We start from the raw sequence: 8,835 nt of genomic DNA, 5'->3' as shown, positions 1-8,835 counted from the left end.
TGTGATCGGAATTGGTTTTAGAGGTTCGGTGTAGAAATAGGCTTGAATTGGCGAAGTTAGTATTTTGGCGATTTCTGGTTGGTAGGTGAGATTTTGATCCGAGGGTCGGAATGGAATTCTGATAGTTGCTGTAGCTTTGCTATATGATTTGGGATGTGTGTGCAAAATTTCAGGTCATTCGGACGTGGCTTGGTTGGGTTTTTGATTGAAAGCGTATTTCGGAAGTTTTTAGAAAACTTAGGCTTGAATTCGATGAATTTTGGGTAATTTGATGTTGTTTGAGGTGTTTTGATGATTGGAGCAAGTTTGAATAAGGTATTGGGTCATGTTGGTGCTTTTAGGTGAGGTTCTGGGGGCCTCGGGGTGATTTCGGATGGCTAACGGGAAGAGTTTGGACTTGAGTGATTGCAGATTTCTGCTGCTTCTGGTGTTTTTGCACCTGCGGTTTGGGACCGCAGGCGCGGTATCGCAGATGCGTTGATTTAGTCACAGAAGCGGAAAGGCTGAGGGAGGCCTGGACCGTAGATGCGGTAAAGGGACCGCACCTGCGGAGCCGCAGATGCGGCGAGTGGAGCGCAGATGCGGTTGGGTCCGTTAAGTGAATTCCGCAGATGCGGGGAGATGACCGCAGAAGCGGGTTCTGGACCGCAAATGCGGTTATGACTGGGCAGAAGGTATATATAATTCTTCTTCGCGATTTTTGAAGGCTTTATTCATTTTAACTTCGGACTTAGAGTTTTTGGGCGATTTTGAAGAGAGATTTCAAGGGAACTTCGATAAGGTAAGGATTTTGGACCTAAAACACACTTCTATGGTAATATTTCACGGATTGGGACTGAAATTTAAGCAATTTATGGACAAAAATGGAAGTTAAGGGCTTGAGTTTAAGAGAGTTTAAATTGGGAAAATGAGGGGTCAATTGAACTCCGATTCTTGTGATTTTTATATGTATGAACTCGTGGGGAGACGAGAAATCTAATGATGTAAAAATTTCAGAGTTTCGAAAAGTGGGCCCGGGGCTCGGGTTTTGCTAATTTGGGGATTTTCGATATTTTTCGATTGTTTTCGCTTGGGTCTTGTTCCCTTAGCCTATTGTGACGTATTCGTTCTGATTTTGGTTAGATTCGACGCGCGTGGAGGCCGATTCGAGAGGCAAAGGCGTCGCGAGCTAGAGATTTAGCCAGTTCGAGGTGAGTAATGATGTTAAATGATGTCCTGAGGGTTTGAAACCCCGAATTGCACATTGTAGTGCTATATTGAGGTGACTTCACGCCGAATAGCGAGCGTGGGGTAGAGCACCGTTGGGGATTGTGACTTCGTCCGTCCCGATTGATGAATTTACCGCGTATTTGACTAAAACTTGTTTGTTATCATCATGACTTGGGTTGATTGCCATATTTGGGCTTCGTGCCAATTGTTTGAACCCTCTGGGGATTTTTATCACTATTTCCTCACTGTGTTGGCTTGTTACTTGAACTCAGTCCTGTTGATATCTACCGTTTTACAAACTCAGCCACTTTTACTCGGATTTGAAACTTAAATGATATTTCTAAATGATGTTTTGGGCTGAGAACTACTGTCTTACTACTGCCCGAGGGGCTTGTGATGATTTTCGGACTGAGTGAGGCCGAGGGCCATATGTGAGGATATGCTGAGTAATATGAGGCCGAGGGCCGATATACTTTTATATGCCACGAGGTAGCTTGAGTGTTGTGAGGCCGAGTGCCGAGAGATGATGCCACGAGGTGGCTTGATAGAGCGCTTGGGCCGTAAGGGGCCCCTCCGGAGTCTGCACACCCACAGTGAGTGCGGGTATCCATTTGATTTGAGAGTGAGCTCGAGGGGCTGATACTGTACTGAGAGTGAGCCCGCGGGGCTGATACTGTTCTGAGTGATTGACACTGTGCCCGAGGGGCGGATTTCTACTTGTTATTTACCTACTAAATTACCTGTTTTACTTGTTTTAAAGAGATTTCATTGGGGTTCTTCACTGATTTACTGCTTTAAGTGATTTTACTACTTAATATAGAATTGCTTTGTGCCTTTACGTGCTTTCATACTTTCAGCTATTATTTATAATTATTACTCACTGGGTCGGAGTACTCACATTACTCCCTGCACCGTGTGTGCAGATTCAAGCATAGCAGAGTCCGCTCCTGAGTACTGATCCTCCCAGTCCAGGCAGTGATTTGGAGACTACGAGGTAGTTGTCAGCGTCCGTAGCCCCCGTGCCTCCCCTATCTTATCATTTTCATGTTCCTAGAACTATTGTACCGGATGTAGTGTTCAGTAGACTCATATCTGGATTTCTTAGTTGCTCATGACTTGTGACACCCCGATTTGGGCTGTGTCGGGATGGTTTCTCCTATTGTTATCGTTATTTCCGCAAATTATGACTATTATATCATGGTTAACAACTGTTTATGATATCTAACTGTTTAAAAGAGGTGTTCTGTTTGGTTTGGCTGGCCTTGTCTTCATGAGAGGCGCCATCACGACCGGGTTTGGGAAGTTGGGGTCGTGACAATAGATACTCGTCACCATGCCTATACGTCGTACACGACTAATACCACATAGCAAATAGGACTCAACTCCTAATCCCTCAAGATAAGGTTAGACCAAACACTTACCTCGATGCCTTGAACACAACTCAATTCTCAATTATAGCTTTACCCCTTGATTCCACCGCCAATTCGCTCATATCTAATCACAATTTACTTAATTACATCAATAGGTGCTAAATGAATCAACCCCAATGCATGAAAATGAGTTTTTGCAAAGTTTTACCCAAAAAGTCAAAAATTACCCCCGGGCCCACGTGGTCAAAACCCGAGGTTCGAACCAAAACCCGATTACCCATTCCCCCACGAACTCAAATATATCATTTGTTTTGAAATTGGACCTCAAATTGAGGTCCAAATTCCCAATTTTTAAAAAACCTAGGTTCTACCCAAAACACCCAATTTTCCCCATGAAAATCTTTGATTTTAGGTTGAAATCATGTTAAAAGATGTTAATGATTGAAAGAAATGAGTAAAAACTAACTTACAATCGATTTGGAAGAAGACTTGTTCTTGGAAAATCGCCCAAAGGAGTTTGTGTTTGAAAAAGATGTGAAAAATGACTTAAAATCGGCTAAGTATAGAAAAATGCAGGTCTCAGTTATGGAAAATGCGAACAGGGGTTCGCAATTGCGAACCCCGACCTCTGCAGATATGGGAATTGCGAAGCTTAGTTCGCATTTGCAAACCCTTCTAAAATTCCGGACCTTCGCATTTGCGAGACCGGCGTCGCATTTGCGACATATGGATCGCATTTGCGATCACTGGCCAACATGGGAGCTTTCGCATTTGCGAAGAAAATTCTCGCATTTGCGAGCCATGCGAAGCTTGCAGATCAGTTCAAACCAGCAACTTTTAAATTCAAAAATGCACCCCGTGGCCTATCCAAAACTCACCCGAGCCCTCGGGGCTCCAAACCAAACATACACACGACCTCAAAAACATCCTACGGACTTATTCGTGCGATCAAATCGCCAAAATAACATCATAAACATCGAATTAAACCTCAAAATCCATGAATTCTTTCAAACTTCATAAAACATCAAATTTCCAATTTAGGTCCGAATCACGTCAAACGACATTCGTTTTCAACCATATTTCACAGGAATGACTTAATACATATATAAGACCTGTACCGGGCGCCGGAACCAAAATACGGGCCCGATACCATCGTTTTCTAATCAGATTTCATTTCCAATTCTCTTAAACATTTCTAGAAAATAATTTTTCTAAAAAATTCATTTCCCGGGCTCGGGACCTCGAAATTCGATTTTGGGCATACGCCCAAGTCCCATATTTTCCTACGGACCCTCCGGGACCGTCAAATTGCAGGTCCTAGTCCGTTTGCCCAAAATGTTGACCAAAGTCAAATTTATTCATTTTGACATCAAAACTTAGCATTTTCACAGAATTTCATATTTAAGCTTTCCAGCTACGCGCCCGGACTGCACACGCAAATCGAGGCAACTCTAAATGAGGTTTTCAAGGCCTCGAAGATACAAAATTCAATTAAAAACAGGTGATGACCCTTTGGGTCGTCACAATTATTTTGAATACGCTCGCTAAATTTTGACTACAATATATATCTTTTTCTATTATCCTCTCCGCTCATTTTTCCTTTGAACTAATCCGCGCATAGTGCGGGTACGTATACTAGTTAAATGAAAGGGAATAGGTAGGAAGCAAATAAAATCCCATGGCGTTAGAACTCCTTATTCCTTTTCCCTTAAATACAAAATGTTACTCTTTTAGTGTAAATATTCCAAAGGTTATTCACTATCCACGACTTTACAGTGAATAACTTAAAATAATTAAAAGGTACGTGCGCATTGAAATTTACTAATAAAAGAATAGATTTAATTTTAACTCAAAAACTATCAAAATTTCCGATACATCGTAAATCAAACCTATAAACCTAACATGACGAGTAAAAAAATATCTATAAATCTATAAATAATTTTAGAAATAACAAGACTACATTTGAAAATAATATTATTACACTAATAATAACTATAATGTACTTCAAAAATTTTAACGAAATTTTACATGTTAAAGCACAAAACTCAATCAGATAAGCGAGCATAAATAAGTTACTGAAATTATATATCAAAATTATACTAATAAATCATATGTATTTTTGTAAGAAATTTAAGGATGAAATAGTAGGAACAAAATGTATTTTATAAATAAATTGTCATTTTTTTCTTTTTCTTGCATTTTGTCCAGCAAATGATGATGCCTCACTATATCTTTTTATATTAAATTGCTTATTTTAAGATATTAATTCAACGGTAGTCATTTTTTAGACTTTATATTGTCAATATTAAATTTTTGGGAGCTATAAAACCAACCTTTCTATTCTCTTTTGTGTTTTGTTTTCAGTATTAGGCTCACTAAAATAACAATAATTTTCAGAAGACAACATATGTCCTAATAAATCACCATAAAGCATTTAAAAAATTATGTGGAACATGATTTCTTCATTTATTGAGCTAACGAAATGGGACAAACATTCAGTATTTTCTAGAATAATTCTTTAACTTTTATTATATAATTTATATTAGTCAAATACATAGTTTTATAATATTTACGTAATTTTTTAGAAATTATGTATTCATTAATATTGGTACATGCGCAACGTGCATACCATAAAGTTAGTATTGGGAAATCAATCACAAGGCCTTGTAGTTATCACATGGAGTCTTTACAATTTACTGTTTTCACATAGGTCTCTCGGATGGTGTCTGTTATAGTAATATGAGCCCATGGCAAGTCACCCCACTCTGTCATAATGCACTTTGATATTGCTTTTTCATAAGAATCGTCTTTTAATTCATTCGACTGCTCAATTGCTTTCTGAATCATCTATAAAAGAAAGTGAGAACCTTAATAGTAGTTGTTAGTCTTTTATTTAATTTTTCAAGACACTTGCAAGGAAGAAACTTTATGTTATAGTTCCAATGTATAAGTACAAATTATCAGGGAAAAAAATAATTATCCTACATTCATATTCACATCTCATAAATAGTCCTAATAAAATTTGAATTTTTAGAAAAGTTATGCAGTGCTCCCTTTGAACCGCAAAAGTTGCCTAAAATCAACTTATCTCCTCTTTACTTGCTAATGCAATTGGAGTATCAATATCTCTACCAAAATCAACATGACAGGCATATATTTTATCCTAATACTCACGCTGCTTTTTTTCTTAGTAGGATGTTCAGCGCCAATTCAATAGAAGTTACTCATTATGAGATGAACATCAAACATCAAATTATAATTATTAACAACTAACTGCACTTCTTCCATAATATGCAGGGGGCCTGTCACGACCCGGATTTTTCACCCTCGGGAGTCGTGATGGCGCCTACTAATGTGAGCTAGGCAAGCCAAACTTTTAATCTAAATACTTCATTAATCAATTATTTCCTTTTAATAAATACAAGGCGATAACGTGATAACAACGGAACTTCAAATTTAAGCGGAAGACAACAATAACATTTATGAAAACTGTAACTATTACAAATACTTAAGCGTTAACCACCCAAAACCTGGTGTCACAGTGTCACAGACGGTCTAAGATTGCTACATACAAGGTCTGAAGAAATAACGGTACACTGTTTCTGAAACAAAGAAAATGGGAATAGAAGATAGAGGACACGCCAGGGCCTGCGGACGCCTGCAGGTCTACCTTGGATCTCCGCGTGGACTGAAGGTAGCCAACTGATCTACTGTCCGAAGTCAACAGCACTGGGATATGCACAAAAGAGTGCAGAGTGTAGCATCAGCACAACCGATCCCATGTGCTGGTAAGTGTCTAGCCTAACCTCGCAGAAGTAGTGACGAGGCTAGACCAGACTACCACATAAACCTGTGCAGTTCAAATATATACAGCGGAAAAGAAATACAGAAGTAAACAAGTAAAGATGGGAGGGGGAAACATGCTTCGAGGAATAACAGGTAAAAAAAAACAAAATATCAAGAGAATTATAAAGGGATCAAAATCCAACCACTAACAAGAATAAGGAAACAAAAGCAGATTTCACTTTCTTTTCACATCTTGTTGCAGGCGTGCAACCCGAACCAATTTCTCATATCTTGTGGCAGGCGTGCCACCCGCTCCCATTTCATGTATCTCGTGGCAGGCGTGCCACCCCCTCCCATTTCATGTATCTTGTGGTAGGCGTACCACCCGCTCCCATTTTATTATATCTTGTGGTAGGCGTACCACCCGCTCCCATTTTATTATATCTTGTGGTAGGCGTACCACCCACTCCCATTTCATTGCCAACAATAATCACAAGGAATCCCGGCAAGGGAACAATATTAGCAAATAAACATCCCGGCAAAGGAACAGTGATATCTCAACAATATCCCGGCAAGGGAACAATAATATCCAAACAAACATCCCGGCAAGGGAACAATGATAATAATAACATGTGAGGCACAATAAACCACAACGGAGTCATAACAATTTATAACACAAGACTAACAGGCATGCTTGACACCGACGTATAGATACTCGTCACCATGCCTATACGTCATACTCCACAATTAACACGTAGCAAATAGACACAACTCCTAATCCCTCAAGCTAAGGTTAGACCAAACACTTACCTCGATGCCACGAATTCTACCACCAATTCGCTCGTATCTTGTCACAAGTTGCTTAATTACATCAATAAATGCTAAATGAATCAACCCCAATGCATGAAAAATGAGTTTTCCAAGGTTTTACCCAAAAAGTCAAAAATTGCCCCCGGGCCCACATGGTCTAGGCCAGTTCTTGACTGCCTCAATCTTCTTCGGATCAACCTGAATACCCTCTGCTGACACAACATGACCCAGGAATGCAACTGAACTCAACCAGAACTCACACTTTGAAAACTTAGCATACAACTAACTATCCCTCAAAGTCTGAAGAACCACTCTAAGATTCTGCTCGTGCTCTTCCCGGCTGCGGGAATATATCAAAATATCATCAATGAAGACTATCACGAATAAATCCAAGTAAGGCCTAAACACTCGGTTCATCAAGTCCATAAAAGCTGGGGCATTTGTCAACCCGAATGACATCACCCAGAACTCATAATGCCCATACCGAGTGCGGAAAGCTGTCTTAGCGACATCGGATGCCCTAATCCTTAACTGATGGTAGCTAGATCTCAAGTCAATCTTTGAAAATACCTTGGCTCCCTGAAGCTGATCGAACAAATCATCAATCCTCGGCCGCGGATACTTATTCTTGATTGTAACCTTGTTCAATTGACGGTAATCTATACACATTCGCATCGATCCATCCTTCTTCTTAACAAACAACACAGGCGCACCCCAAGGCGAAACACTAGGTCTAATGAAACCCTTCTCAAGCAAGTCTTGCAACTGCTCCTTCAACTCTTTCAACTCAGGCGGGGCCATACGATACGGCGGGATAGAAATGGGATGAGTGCCCGGAGACAAATCAAAGCAAAAGTCAATGTCCCTGTCGGGTGGTATACCCGGCAGGTCTGAAGGGTCCTCAGGAAACTCACGTACAATGGGCACAGACTCAATAGAAGGAACCTCAGCACTAGAATCACGAACATAGGCTAAATAGGCCAAGCACCCCTTCTCGACCATACGCCGAGCCTTCGCATAGGAGATAACACTACGGGTAGAATAACAAAGAGTCCCTCTCCACTCCAAACGAGGTAAACCCGGTAAGGCTAAGGTCACAGTCTTGGCATGATTGTCCAAGATAGCGTGATAAGGTGATAACCAGTCCATCCCCAATATAACATCGAAATCAACCATGTCCAGAAGAAGCAAATCTACACGAGTCTCAAGACCCCCAATCACAACTATACATGCACGATGGACTCGATCTACCACAATAGAATCACCCACCGATGTAGACACATAAACAAGAGCACTCGAGGGATCACTAGGCAGGACCAGATACAGTGCAAAATAAGATGACACATACGAATATGTAGACCCTGGATCAAATAACACTGAAGCATCTCTATCACAAACCAGAACGGTACCTGTAATAACTGCATCGGAAGTCTCAACCTCGGGCCTGGCTAGAAGAGCATAACGTCGGGGCTGGGCCCCACCACCCCGAACCACATCTCTGGGACGGTCTGCCGCTGGCTGGCCTCCACCTCTAGCGGTATGAGCTCCACCTCTAGGACCTCTACCCCCACCTCTAGCACCTTTACCCCCACCTCTAGCTGACTGGGCGGGCTGTGGAACACTCGGTGCCTGAACCATGGCACGGGAACCCTGATGCTGA

Source organism: Nicotiana attenuata, chromosome 12 (assembly GCF_001879085.1).
Source record: "Nicotiana attenuata strain UT chromosome 12, NIATTr2, whole genome shotgun sequence".
Lineage (NCBI taxonomy): Eukaryota > Viridiplantae > Streptophyta > Magnoliopsida > Solanales > Solanaceae > Nicotiana > Nicotiana attenuata.
Note: the sequence above shows the minus strand (reverse complement) of the source record.